The sequence below is a fragment of the Miniopterus schreibersii genome, assembly GCF_964146895.1.
Source record: "Miniopterus schreibersii genome assembly, chromosome: 11".
Classification (NCBI taxonomy): domain Eukaryota; kingdom Metazoa; phylum Chordata; class Mammalia; order Chiroptera; family Miniopteridae; genus Miniopterus; species Miniopterus schreibersii.
Genome location: NC_138111.1, coordinates 44282661 through 44297725, shown reverse-complemented (window position 1 = coordinate 44297725; position 15065 = coordinate 44282661). Strand labels below are relative to the sequence as shown.

The 15065-nt window shown below is 43.7% G+C and overlaps 1 protein-coding gene across 3 annotated transcripts in view; it reads left to right on the top strand.

The window, feature by feature from the left end:
- The first annotated feature begins 3794 nt into the window (after positions 1-3794).
- Positions 3795-15065, top strand: part of GLIS3 (GLIS family zinc finger 3) — a 408840-nt gene continuing 397569 nt past the window's right edge. For 2 of the 3 annotated variants that reach the window (XM_081150561.1, XM_081150560.1), the window contains exon 1: positions 3795-4297. The gene's annotated coding sequence lies outside the window, so the exon portion shown is untranslated. The remainder of the gene's footprint in view (positions 4298-15065) is intronic. The other variant, XM_081150562.1, reaches the window with a different exon arrangement.

The following is a 15065-nucleotide window of genomic DNA, read 5'->3' as shown; positions in this document are numbered from 1 at the left end:
TCAACCTTTGTAGAATATTAAATGCATCTCAGCTGGGTTTATATAAAATAGGAAGAAAACTTTTACCAATCAAAAATGTGAAGACACTGTATGGAGTAAAGTATTTCACATTTTGCAGTTTAGACTCTGATTTACAGTTTGATCTTAGAAAGGAAACAAAGTATAATGCTATGAATATAATGGGTGTCAATCATACTTTTTAAAAATTGCATCACTGATGTGTAAGCAGGAGAGTTTGGGCTGACTGTACTTGTGGCAAAATTAGTAAAAAGATCAACTTAAAAGTTTTATTAGGGTATCAAGCACTGACAACATTCCACTGTTTGTACTACTCACTTAGGAAGGTAAATGGAGATCTTCCATCTTACACACTTAGTTGCCTTCTTTAAGTTGGTAAACACTGACTTTTCCCACTGCATTTCTACATAACTGGACTCTTGCCAGCTCGTGTGTGTGTGTGCCTGTGTGTGTGTGTGTGTGTGTTTATAGCTAGGCATACTGTCACTGGTGCTGCTAGCTCAATTTATCTGCATTCTGGGGTTAAAACCTCTTGCTCTCTATAGACACCTTACAGGAGTAAGAATCTGATCGTAGGTCTTTGCAGGTTTGTAGATTGCTGTCAGCTCACTCAGATAGACACAAATAACAGTTCTGAAAGTTTGCTGATAGGATGCTCTCTCTGGGAGCCCAGTGTTCCAGGATTATAGCTACGGGATCACGAATGTTCTTATTTTATACTCTTTAGCTTTGTGTGAGCAGATCCACAGGATCTATGCCTTTTTCGCCCTTTCTGATATGGATTCCTCTACTTGGAATGGTCTTCTTTGTTTATCAATTTTCTACCCATTCTTTGAAGTCCAGCTCAAACAGCTAAGCTACTGAGTTTCCTGTTGTAGGAAATGATTCCTGCCTCTTCCACACGTGGTTGTGCTTATCTGACATTGATCATAAGATGCCTTTTTACTTTACACAAGTTTAGTGTCCTTTGCACACATTCAAAATGCATGCACAGTTATTTTGTAGGATACCAATGTTGAAAGAACCTTAGAGCTTCTTGACTGGCAAATCTAGCTCTACCTCTCACTCCTCTAACTGTTGACTGAGCTTCAGATTCCTTGCTTCTAAATAGGAAACTACCAATGGCCAGCTCATAAATTTGCTTTGAGGAGTAGATGAGATAATGTATGCAGAGAGACAACATTTCTTGAGGGTTTGCTATATCCCAGGAATTGGGCAAAATACTTATGTAACATCCTCCCATGCACAGTGCCTGGGACAGAGTAGGTACTCACTGAATATTTCTCAAATGAATGAGAACTGGACTTGAGCTGGCAGCAGGGCCCTGTCTGCTGAATCAGCCCCTCTGAGTCAGCAGCTGAGATGCATACAACGGAAGGCTCCAGAGAGGGAAGATACTAACGAGTTCCCACCTATCTGTCTGAAAGGCTGCCAGGGCATGACTCCTAAGCAAGATGGAGAGCTCATGGGGAAGGGAGAGTGTTATTGCTGAACTACACTATTTCCTTTCCCACCATCTCTCATTATTCTCCCCTCCTCCCCCCATGTTGACCAATTCAGTCCAGAAGAGGTACAGATCTCATTCTGACTCACTCCAGGGTTGTATTGGAAGCACCGCATTTTTACTATATCCCATGGAATGTAAGGACATTGCATATGTACATTCCTGGCCAGAAAAAAAAGAAAAGAAAAAGTCAACCACAGCACTGTACCTATTTAGTGGTAACTGTCTTAGGAATGTTAGAGGTTCATGGAAATTCCACCTAAATAAAAAAATGATATTCCCACCCTTGGGTTCTTATAAGTGAAGAGAATTTTGGGGATCTCCAGGTTGATGACTAATAACTTTCCCAGTGTTTTACTTCCACAAGCCACTGATTCAAGTAGGGAGTAGCACTGTATTTTTCTATTCCAGCTAAGCTATTCCAACCAAGTGGGAAGTTTTGGAAGCTTCTGCAAGCCCCTAGGATATCATTTCATGCATCAAAACCATTGTATTTGAAATGATATTTGAGGCACATTGGAAAGATTTTTTGCAGTCTCCAGCCTTGTCTTGTTCCTGTGGAGCAGTCCATACAGCACAGGAGTCTGGATGAACAGAATTTCCTGTGATGCATGGAAGGGTCAGTGTTCCCATCTTGCTCTGCTCCTGAAGCTGGAGTTAATGAGGGAGAGTTTTTATGTGAATGTCAGGCGTGTTGCAATAACTAGCCACAACGGAATAGTCATGGCAATTTCCAGCATTTGGTTTCTTTGTTTTTGTGATGTTGCTGCATGCTTCATTTTATGAGTATTTTCTTGTGTGTGGCTGAACACATCAATTGCCATCTTGGGCTTGAATACTTGCATTTAAGAGGAGATGAAGAACAGAGGGATAAACTGAACAACTGACAGAATGACATATCCTAAGCACTTATTAATTCCTTTTCCCTCCTCTACTTCTGCTGACAGATATTCTGGTGATTAATATTCTGATGAGTTTGTCTTTAGGAAAGGGAAAAAAAAATACCTCCCCTAAAGGAAGTCTTGAAAAGCAGATCGTAACAAGACATAAGAAGTACTATGAAAATTGGCCTTTTTGGGGTCAATATCATGGCTACAGACCAATTCTAATAATATTCTTTCTGAAATAAGATAAATGAAAGTTGTCAATATTTCTTATTTGCTTTTCTGGAGTGGGTCACTTGTGTAACTGGAGGGTTTCTATTTTGATCATAGCATCTACTACCTGAACACGCATTTATATTTGAACGAGAGCCCTAGAATAGAATAAAAGGCCTGGTGAAATTGTGTCTTGAGATACCCTCATTCATGAGAGTGTGTAATACTCTCATTGCAGAAAGGCCTAAGAAGGATACTTATTTTTATATACGTTGTGCTTTATATGTGTACTTTATATACATTGATTCCCAAGACGGAAGTCTGTGCATCTGTGGCAACACATGTGGGAAACCATTGACGGTCGGCCAACCTCTTCAGGGCTCTGATCAAGCCAAGCGGAAGGGCTATGGGTCACAGCTTCATTCTTAAGGAGAAAGTGCTGCTAACAGATAAAAACATATACAGGGAATGTGCCTCCATTCCTAACAGCTTGTTTAGAATTTTGCGTCCTTGTGACGACACTTCCACCATCGCCTTCCTCTCTCTGCCTATACCTTATTTTTAAAAGATGCCAAAAGCACCCTCCGTGCTTCACCTATCCATTTCCAAAGTTATGTGCATCCAATCCTGGATATTAGAAAGGCACTTTTGCCATTTTTAACGTCTTCGTTTTTACTCTCTACTCTTTATTACCGGGTTTTCATTTTCTCTTGTTTTTCTTCTTTTTTTAAGATTGGGCATCAAATCCTGTCTCAAGGCTGACTTTTTTTTCACGTTAAAGAAAAAAAAAATCCAGTTCAACAAATAAGGCCCAGAAGGCGGCAAAGTGTCTCCGGGCCGCTGTCGCCAGGCTCTGGAGCTCCCGGGCCCTTGGCGCACGGTTGGGAGTGTGTGTGCGAGCGCGTCGAGAGCGAGACACGAGCTGGGCCTCGGAATTGGCTAGCGGGGTGACCAGGGAGCCCGCCCCCCCTCCCCGCCCCGCGGGCGCTCGCACGCAGGAAGCGGCTGGCTGCGGGCCGGCCCTCCAGCCGCACTAACATCCACACGCCTCGCAGGGCCGCCTCCCGCCCTCCCCCTTCCCCTCTCCCCGCGGCCGCGTCCACACTGCGCCGCCCGGGCGGCCCAGAGCGCGGCGCGCACGGGCACCGGCGCCGCCCCTCCCCGCCTGCCCGCGGCCGTCCAGGCTCGCACCGGCACTTCCCCGACGGAGCCCGCCGAAACCCATTAGCCAGTACCCCGGGCCGCCCCCAGACGCATCCCCCGGCCCAGGGCGAGGATGAGCAGGACAGGCGAGGCACAAAGTCGAAACTCAACTTTTTAAAAACACTCTTTGCGTGTGTGTGTGGGGGCGTGTGTGTGTGTGTGCGTGCGGGGGGGGGAGAATGAGCTGATGCCGAGGGTCCGGCCACCCCCCTTCTGCCTCCCCCTCCCCCCGCCGCGGCTGCCCTCGCACACGCGCGCGCACACGGGGCACTTGGGCCGGGTTTCCGCGCTCCGTCCCCGGGCTTGGATGGGAGTTTTCATTTCAGAAGGAGGCAGAGCCCGTGGAGCGCGCTGAAGGGCTGGAGCCCCAAGTGTCTCCTCGCCGTCGCCGGCTGCCCGCCGGCTGTCACCCGCGCAGGCTGGCCGGGGGAAGGGACCCGCGCACCGGCTTTGTTGTGGAAATCCCGGTTACCTGGTAAGTGGATGCCATAGGAACTTTGCTCGCGGGCGAGAGACAGGAAGAAACCGGCCGCTGGAGAGTGTGGGGGAGTTACGCTCAGACACAAACTAGGATTGGAAACAGGGTTCCACGCCGAGCTGGGGGCGTTCGCGCGGGGTCGGGATACGCTCCCCCCACCCCCAGAGCCTCTGAAAGATCTGTTTACTGAGATAGCTAGGAATCGATGAGGAACCAAGCTGTGCTCTTCTTGTCAGTTACCCAAGAGTGTCCAGTGTAGAGAACGGAAAGGGAATCAACAAGGTCTTAAAGTTTCTCTAATTAGGGAAGAGTTTTTGACTTTTTTTTTTCTTTCTTTTAAACCTCAGGGGCGAGAGGGGCTACCGAGTCAGGGCGAGCTGCAGGACGCACGGGCATGGCTGCGCACGCCACCCAGGAGTCCTCGCCGAGGGGAAACTTAAGAAAAGTGGGAACTGATGGCGTGACGGGAGGTCTCTCCCGCGCGCACACGGGGCTGTAGGTGTCTCTTCCAGTTCCACGTGTTTGTGGGGCTCCACGAAGGCGGTTGTGTCTCGCTCAAGCCGATATTCCCGTGGCTGCGGGAGGTCCTTGGGTCGGAGGCACGTTAGCTCGTCGCGGGGACGGTCGGGCGACCCACGTCCTCGCGGTCACAGCTGCGGCCGCCCGCGCCGCAGAAAGCGCCGGCACAGCCAGACGCGCGCGCTCCCCACCGGCTTCGTCACCTCGCGTTTACATTTTTATGGGGCCCGACGAAATGTCAGCACTGTTTGGAAAATGTCTCAGTTTCAGGGACTTTGTCCCGCGCATGGCTCCGGCCCCTGTAAATGACCCTGTGTGTGTGTTTTGAAGTCGGCGGAGCTGCTCTCTGGAAAGCCTGAGTGAGCAGCCGGCGCCCTCCGAGACACACACCTTGCCCCCAGCGACACTTCCAAGTTACTCACTGGAGCTGACAAGTCACCCAGTGTCTGGAAAACTTGGCCCTGACAGATTTGTCATCCTATGGATGATTCAATTAGGTACCCGGAGGGAGACACTTTGGGAAAGGTCGTTGCCGGCTTCTCGGGTCGCGCCCTGGACTCGCTGGGGGTGGCTGGGAGGCGAGAAGTGAAAGGAGCCCCGAGGGCGCGGGAGCGGCGGGCGGGCGGGAGGGGCGCGCGGCTCGCCCCGGGCCCGGCTCCGCGCCGGCCGGTCTGCGGGTCCCCGCGCGCGGGCTTCCCCGCGCCGGGCCGGCGGCGGCGCCCTTTCGGTCCCGACTCGCTCGGGCCTGGGTTGCACAACAGGAAGCCGGCACGCGTTTGTGTTGTCCTGCTGAGCTCGCTGGCGGACCGGGGGGAGGGTCTGGGGCCGAGGCGGCCGGGGACTGACCGGTCTCAACCGCGCGCCCCGCGCCCGCGCCGGGCCGCGTCGCCTCCGCTCCCGGACACGCCCCTCGCTCAGAGCCTGAGAGCCGGGGGTGCGGGCCTCGGACCCTCGAGGGCCAAGCTAGGGGGATCGGGACCCGAGAAGGGCTGCCCTTCTCCTGCCCTGCCCCACGAGCCCCTCCCTCGCCTGGCAGGTCCCCGGTACCTCTCCGGACCTCTCCAGCTCTCCTCCTGGAAGAGAGGCCCCCGCACCTCTGCTCTGCGTTCCTACCAGCCCCCACTTCCCCCCAGGTTTCCCAGAATACGTCGGCCCTCATCCCCGGAGCATCTAAACCGGGGGCAGGGGGTGGAGGTGTGGGGGGTACTTCCGAAATCGGGGTGCAGCGTCCATAGGGACTGGCCGCGCGATCGCTGCCCCCTACTACAGACGGGAGGGCTCGGAGCCCTCTCCCCACCTACTTCAGGACCCAGCATCTCCCAGACTTTGGGCCCGTGGGCCCGGGAGTTCGTGAGGAGAGGGGTGTCCTGCAGCTCCCCCCAGTGGGCCAGTTCCCTCCAGGCGGTGGGCACGGAAAGGCTCCAGTCCCGCGTAGACTGCGGGAGCTAGATGGGACCTTGCTCGGCGACCACCAGCTGTTGGGGAAACCGAGACCCAGAGACTTTGCGGGGTTTTGCCCAAGGCCTGGCAGCCAGTTGTCACAGACACAGGACAAACACTAAAATTTCCCAGTCTCAGTTCGAAGCGTTTTATTGGCCTGAAGGTGAACTCGAGACAAATGCAGTCTCCTGTCCCCTCTGAAAGCCTTGATGAATCATGATTTCTGCCTTGGGTGTTAGCCAGACGTCTGTTTCCCCTTCTGTCGCGTTCCCCACTAGACCTCCCTTTTTACACTAACCTGGAAAACTTTTTCTGGTATAAAAGTGATTCGTGTGACTTTAAATCTCCCTGCCCTGCCCTCCCCTCCCCTCGCCAGGTTTGCTTCCAGGGGTGACCTGTGAAACAGGTGCAGCCTGCAAGGATTGCAGAAAAAGGCTGCAGTGAAGGTTGCTGGGGGGAAGTTTGAACCCTCTTAGAGACAGGAGTGTGTGAAATCGTGCTCTTTTGGCAACGGGGAACAAGCTGAAGTGTAAGGATTGCTTTTAAATGCATGGCAGTTGTTACATGTTCTCACTAATTGTCTGTGCACCCCGATTTGCCCTAACACTACCTTTGAAAGGAAGAGTGGGGGCCATTTCTTTTCCAGTTACTTTCAAAATGCCTCTTGGTATTTGAATCCCTTTTCTTTGTTGCTCAGAGGACTCAGCAATCCTTGAGTATGAGTAGTTAGATCTGATTGGTGCTTTTGAGGGAGCATCTTTCCTTTGACCCCTGATTAAAGCCAAGTTTCTTAATAGTAATCATTTTCTAAGTGATGGAATACCTGGGGTCCGTGGGGTTACTTGGGAGGAATGATCCTTATTTTAAATAGGAAAAGCAAACTTTTTTTTTTTTTTTGGATGGACTCCAGGATCCACCTAGTGGGTGCAATTCCTATTGGGCCAAAAATAGTCAGGGTGGGAGGTTAAATAATAGCAAATAAATGTTTTGTACCAGCCCCGCCTTCATTTATGTGGCAGCAAGTGGTCTTTCGGTCGTTTTAGAAGCAAGCTCAGTGTTCTCAGTCTTTTTTCTCCGAGTGTTCTTTCCTGCTAGTAAATTAAATCTGAGGACATTCTTTCCACTGTTGTCCCTCTCATCTTGTAGTTATTGATCTCTGGAATGTTAATTTATAATTCTTTCATAATATACAAGAAGAGCCTCTTGAAGGAGATAATTCAGAAAGTGGCACCATGGGCACATTCTCTTTCCTGGTGAAGTCAATTTCTGTGTTTCTGGAATACTTTTATGTAGAGGGTATTATAACGAAGGTAGACATACAGGACTTAACTCTAACTTTTCACAAGTTTGATTGGCTGATCAACTCAATCAGGACTGAAAATAAAATTAAAAAATAAATAAATGGCACACAGGAAATCTGTGCAACAAAAGTGTGCTCCTTCTTCATCCCAGGAGGTTGAGACATATAACAAAGTCTTTAAAATGACACTAAAATGAAGTTTGGTTAAAAGATGCCCAAGTTCCAAGTTTTCCTAGTTTCCCATTTACTTCAGACAGAATTGACACAAAACCCAGGTTTTTTTTTATTGAAGTAAAATAAAATATCGATACAGAAAAGCACGTATATCTTGAGCTTGATGAATTTTCACAAGCTGAACACAACTAAGTAACTAGCATCCAGGTCAGGAAATAGAACATTACCAACACCCAGAAATGTTTTTATTAGTTCCTTTCAGTCACAGTGTTCCTCCCAGAGTAACCACTGCCTTAACTTCTAACAGGTATATTAATTTTACCTGTTTTTAAAATGCCTTATGTAAACGGGACAACTCAGCATGCATTCTTGGGTCTGGCTTCTTTCTCTGACATAACAACCTTTTAGTAGGTCGGGTAATTTGGACACTAATGAAACAGAAGTCCTATTTTCTGTACTAATGATGGTCTGATTAGGGAGACTGAACAGTCTATGTATATATAACATGAGTGAAACATATAGTGTGTAGCCAGCTTAGGGTGAGCAAGGACAATGCCGAGGAGCAGCTTCCACCATGACAACCCAAAGTGCATCTGGCAGTGCCTCTGTTAGGACTGACAGCCCCCACGGCAAAAGAAGTCCGTGGTCTCAGTAGTGAAATGATATTGGTTTTGTGGCTTTTAGCTAGGATTTTTCATTGTTCATGAGTATGCCAAAGCAAAAGCAAGAGTAATGCACATGCTCGGAAGAGCGGAATAGAGTTTTTATGCAGCTCTTTCCTGACAGGGAAAGGAATAGCTTAGGAGGAATAGACTAGGAAATACGCAACTGTAGTTAAACTGATTCCACAAGACACAGAGCACAGGATTCATGATTGTGTGGTCATCCCTTACTTATCCTGTGTTCAGGCAATAAAGGGTAAATATAGAATACAGAGATATAAATAGATATTTACATATTTTATCTATGTAATCTTTTCAGTATAGTATAAAATAAATATGTGAACATATAAATGTAGTATGAAAAATCTATATGTATGTTAACATGTAGTGTGAAAAATATAAATAGGTAGGTATAATATAAAACAATCTATGTATATATATCAGTTGGTGAATGTTCAAAGATAAATTACACATAGCACTAAAGCCTTAATGAATTTAGAATTTAGACAGGAAGATAAAACACAGGCAAGTAACTATAAGGCTATGTAGAAAGTTATGAATGTTAAGAGAGGTATGTAGAGTAAAACAGTTAACATGTATTGGGTCCTTCTATGCAGGCACTGTGCCAAGCAAGTCACATGTATTATGTCATTTAATAGCAGGTAGCCCGGCAGGGCGTGGCTCAGTGGTTGAGCATCAACCTAGGATCCAGGAGATCGAGGGTCGATTCCTGGTCAGGGCACATGCCCGGGTTGTGGGCTCGCAGCTGATCAATGACGACTCTCTAATCATTGATGTTTCAACTCTCTCACTCTTTCTCCCTTCCTCTCTCTGAAATCAATAAAGATACATTAAAAAAAATAGTATGTAGTGCTATGAATTAGGTACAATAGTGCAATTCTCACCATTTTACAGATCAGAGACATATTAAGACAGATTAAGAGAGGATCGGGGAAGCCAGGCCTAAGGTGAGTATTTGGTGTGGGTATAGAGGGTAAGGATCTAGATTTGGGGTAAAAAGAGGGCAAAAGTGGGGGGAAAGACCACTTAGGTGGACTCTAAGACAATTGTAGGATGAACAGAAATAAAGATCCAACCATGTTTCACTTTGGGAACAAAATCAGGGAATTTGTCTGTAAAACTGGAATCAAGAAGGCGCTAAGTAGTTGAGAGCAGACTTGAAATGAAGAAAGCTGGTGGGACCATTTTTGTCTGATGTGATCTCTTCAAGGCCAAGGACAGGAACAATGACACATTCCCTCAGGTACAGTAAGTCTTGCCTAACTGCAGGTGGGCAGAAAGAGTTACAGCATCAAGTCAGACCCTGACCCAGGCTCCTTGATAAAGGGATCAGACTTTCTGTTTATCAGTTGTTCCTGAAGTTCTGAGACAGACCTATGAAGTTTCATTTCTAGGCCTGCTGAGTACTGTACACAAGAAGCTAAGCAGATGCCAGGGCTGCATATGAATTCTTGTTATTCTTGTGTGTGAAGAAATGGATTAATGTTTTCCCAACCTTTCCAGCATGACCAATAGATTCCACTTCTGTCTGTAACTTGACTGAGTCATTCATGTAGGGTTTTTTTTTTTTTTTTTTTTTTTTTTTTAATAAATACGTTGTCATGTTGGTTAAGGGCCTAGTCATTGTTGTGGACATTCATACTTCTTCAGTGATGTCACTGAACACTATTTAACTTGTATAAAACTTCTGTATACCAATAGCTAAAAATAGTTACATTGGTCACTTTTTAGCAATAACCAATTACACTAAAGGAAAGAAATCACTCAGTTACACATATGATAGGGATACTTTATTATACTTGGATATTTGCTTTAATGAGTGATAAATTCAATTTATTTTTAGAATCTTTCCTAGGTAGCTGTTTATTAGCCTTTTGAGAGGATTGTAATTTTTAGCTTTGCAAATAGCTATTCACATGGGCTGAGTAGTTATTTATACAAACTAAATGACAAAGAGTGTGCTTTTCATTTGCCATATTTTGCTACCTATGTATCTCCTTGTGTGAGGATGGGTTTACTTACTTATTTTTAAAGAAAAACCTCCAGCCAGTTACTTTTCTTTTATATTTCTAAAGAAGCCTTTGTGTCTCAAACCATGGCCATGTGGTGTTCACTCTTTGCAATTCAGGTAATTAATTCAGCAGTGACATCATAGGGAATGTGTTCATTTTTCCATTTCAAATTCCTCTTCATAGTATCTGATGGTTAACTCATATTGAGAACACATTTTTGAAAACTCAGTTCTTAAAGGCAGTTATGTGCTAATTTAAACTTTTCCCCCTGTAGCATTGTAAGAGAAGTTTTATTCCAGGAAGAGTCCTCTGTCCTCTGCAGCGGGGAAGATCTGAAATTGTCAGTCATTTTGATCTTGATTCTGTTGTTCAGTTGATTAAGTAATATTCATAGAACACAACTGACATGTATACTATGTAAAAGGCAAAGGGAAAGATAACAGTGGTAGGAGTGTGGCCTTATATTATTTAAACCTTATTTTTCAGAAAGCTAAAAATGTCAAACATTTAGGGCTTTTCTTCATTACAGCTATATTTTGGTATTTGTTTTACTTTGGCTGTTCAACTATGTCTATATCAGCAGCTGTTCTCGATAGGAACCTGGGCAGGCATTCTCCAAATGCTTGTATAACTGGCTTTTATGCCTTTTTGACTGTATTGCACAATCTGCATATAGGTATGCCCACCAATAAGCGAAGTAAAACAGTAATATTAAAAATGAATACATTTGATTCACATTGATAGCTTGTATTTTATTCCAGTCCTATTTAATTAATAAATCCTTTCACCATTGAATAATTCATTTCAGGACCCACCGATAGATTGCAACAATTTTGAAAAACATTACTTTAGAGAGAATACTTTGTTAAACATAGATCTAGGAACTTGTGGTCCATATTCAACTTGGACATTTCGTAGGTTGATTCTTGTATGTTACCTGACCGGGGAGCCGAACCCGCAACCTTGGCGTGTGGGGTCGATGACCCAACCAGCTGCATTACACAGCCAGGGCCTATCTGCGTTTGTCTTAAAAATATTTTTGGTTCTAAGACATTTTCATTATGTGTGATTTCTTACAGTTGACCAGGGAAATCCCCCTCTCCCTTGTTATTTTTGGTAAGGCCACAGTTTTCTAGAACTTTCTGTACTCATTGATGAGTTAATGACTGAGGCAAAGTAAGTGAAATGCTTGTAGGTAATTACTACTAAAAGTAGTGACACTGAGTGAGCTTGGGGGATATGAGAGTCGCATAGATGTACTGAAGTGTGGAAAGTGGAGTCTAAGAGGGGTTACTGAACTTTTAATGTGGCCCTACAGCAGTATTTTCCTGAAAGTTCTGAATTTCTTCTAGAATTCCAGAATTATTAGCGTTGTGTGTGAGGTTCTCAGTCCTGCTTCTGATTTTTAAGTTAGAATTGACTGACTAGAGACTAATTCCTGCGCTGGCCTTGGTCATTCCTTTCCCCCTTCTCTTCCCCTCTGCTCCTCGCCCATTCTTTCTGTCCCCCTTTCCCCTCCTGCCTTTCCTTACCTCTGTGTCCTGTCCATATTTACTAACTGTATTTTGAATAACATAGCTACTAATTTAAAAGGACACTGCCAGATATTTTACTCTATAAATTTAGGGAATATTATTTTCATTTTTGAGAAAGTTTTATGAAATATAAAATTTTTAAAAAGTTAAAGTGTATGTATCCCTAATTAGATAGCTAAGGGTTGGAATCCACAGATTGTAAACAAGGTCAGGGCTTCTGTTGGGTGGGATCTGTAATGTTCATTATATTATCTTTTCAAGTGGTCTTTGAAAGAATGGTCTTGAATCTCTGAAGGGAACACTAATTTTTTTGCACATTTTAAATTGGTATAACTCAGAGCTGAGCCTGCTTTAGAAAAAGTCCTTTCTCTTTTTGATTTTAGCTTATTAGTAATTATGTTGCTTGAGCAATGTCTGTACATCTTACTATTCAAAATAAACATGTTAATAGTTTTAGAATCACCAACATTAGACCTTGGGAATGTCCAGATGTCTATATGGTCTATGTGTACTAGTTATCAGGTGTAACCTCCCTAAGTTTTTGCTGCACACCCCAATAATGTGGAATTATCCCAGCCCTATTTCTGTGTAACTTCTGTTCTGAAGACTGAATCTGTCGGTTTCATCGAATAAAGTTGTGAAACCACAGAAACGATCAACTATAGTTTGTCATGGGTTACTTTGCTATAATATAGCACCCTCTCTTTCAATTTAGAGAAAAGATATTGTACACATCCAATGCGTTTCCTCTATAATATCCTCCAGCTTCACAGGCTCATGTTTACACTTTCCTCTTGTTAAAATTGCAGACAAGAATAATTTTGATTTATTGGTGACATCTAATATAGCTGTGTTTATATTGTTGCCAATAAAATGACTTACACGATTGGTTTTTGTTTATACAGTCTTTTCTGAGGAGTCAGTCACCTGTGTTAGGACAAGGTACATTCTGCTTATTAAAATGAACTCCTGGTATCTAAGAACATTCAGCTTTATCTGTCCTTGATTGAATTGCAAAATGTGCTTCACACGGCAGCCGTGCATGAGAATAACTTATATTATCTATCAATAGGCTTTTCATTTCTATATTCTTCTAAACTGTAACAAGAGAAGCCCGTGGGAATAGCATGGGCCTATTAATGATCAAGGCAGCGATGTTGAAACGGCAATGTTAATGAAATTACACAATCATTAGCCCAAAGGGAAAAAAATAAAAAGAATCAGTAAAAACTCTACTTTAAATGGCTTAGACATATATATAAGAAGTCAGCTCAGGTGCAGTTCGTTTGCTGACCAGTATTTTGTGCCTGATTATCAGGTTTTCTATGCAGGGTAAGAAATGCTTGTGGCATAAGGAATGGAAAATGTAACAAAGGCTAAATGTAGCCTAAGGAAATGAAATGATGTATGAAAATTAATAATTAACTGGCTCATCAGATGAATTATGACTCTAGATGAGTTTATTAATGATATTTACTAAGAAAGGGCTTTTGGCTGTAAATAGGCATTACAGAGCTCGTGTTTTTGGAATTTTCTTCAATGGGTGAGTTAACATTGCTTTTTGTTTGTTTAATCTTTTAATCCATGAGAAACAGTGCCTAGAGCCTTGGTTGGAAGACAGAGACATGCTTTTTGTATTTTGATTCAAGTCACAGGTTTCCCAGAAAACCAGTGAAATTATCAAATGGTTTTGTGCCTTAGTTTCCCTTTTTTTTTCTCTGACTTAATTTATACCACTGTTTTCAGGAGTTTGACAGTGGTCAAAAAGGGAAGATTTATTAACTCATGTTGACTGCTGTATGAATGAATATTTTTACTGTTTGGACCAGTGGGGCATTAAAAATCTAAATGCATCAATACGTAAGATTCTTTCCTTGCTTTTTTTTCTTTTTCTTCTTTTTTTCTGTTCATACCCTGGGGTAGAGTAGTTGGATGGAGGACAGAGGAGAAATTAATGCTACTGGAGTACTTGATTAAGTCTTTAAATAGAAGGGTGCTCTTCTGATGGAATCCTCCTACCAGATAGGTTTTGATACTGATTACTTGTGATTTTACTTTTTGGCGAAGTGTAGGAAAATTGAATCCTAATACCCATCTTTTTAAGGTAAGTGTTGTCTTTCAGCACGTTGCTGGCATGAGAGCCTCCTACCAGCTCTTGCATTGATGGAGTGGGTAGATAGTATTTTTGCTTCCATGTCTATCCAATTTCCTTGATTTTAGTGCCATGGGTATAAAAGCTACATATTTATCCTTGATCATAGTAAATGGGCATTTTTTATAATCTTCCTTAGATAAAGAAGAATGGAATAATTAACTCAAAGGGATAATGATTATCCTCCAGATAATTATCTGGAAGAATAGAATTTCTAGACTGTAATGATTATCACCAACTTCCTCATTTTGTGGATGAAAACTGTAAGTCCAGGGAAGATATTTTCCAGTAGAACTCAGGTATCCTGACTTCTAGTTGAGTGCCCTTTTCACTCTGACTCAATGAGGATGTGTCTTTCTTAAAAGTTAGCAGTTTATTCCTTTTTTGTTACCAAGTGGACTTAGAATTATACATGATCATATGGCCTAGCTAAAAAGTATATAAAATATTATAATATAAATAGACTAAAATTGATTTTTAAATTCTATTATCTAGCCCAGCTAGCCTGGCTCAGCGGCTGAACATCCACCTATGAACCAGGAGATTGTGGTTCGATTCCCTGTAGAGCACACGCCCAGGTTGTGGGCTTGATCCCCAGGGGGGGATGTGCAGGAGGCAACTGATCAATGACTCTCATCATTGATGTTTCTCCCTTTCTCCCTCTTTTTCCTCTCTCTGAAATCAATAAAGACATATTTTAAAAAAAAGCCTGGTATCTAATGCTTGACAAATCTGTTGGCATGATTAATGTGAAAACATTAGGCATATTTTCACATTCAATTTATTTTATTTTTGTCTTGAGTCTGTTTTTTTTCAGCTCACATGCCTTTGACCTATTGGTTTCCCTTTATGGTATTAATCACTTTACTTTCTGGCTGCCACTTTTTTAGTAATAAAATTTAAGTACAGTTTTGTTTTTACTTTCAACCTAAAGCTATTTAAAACAGGAG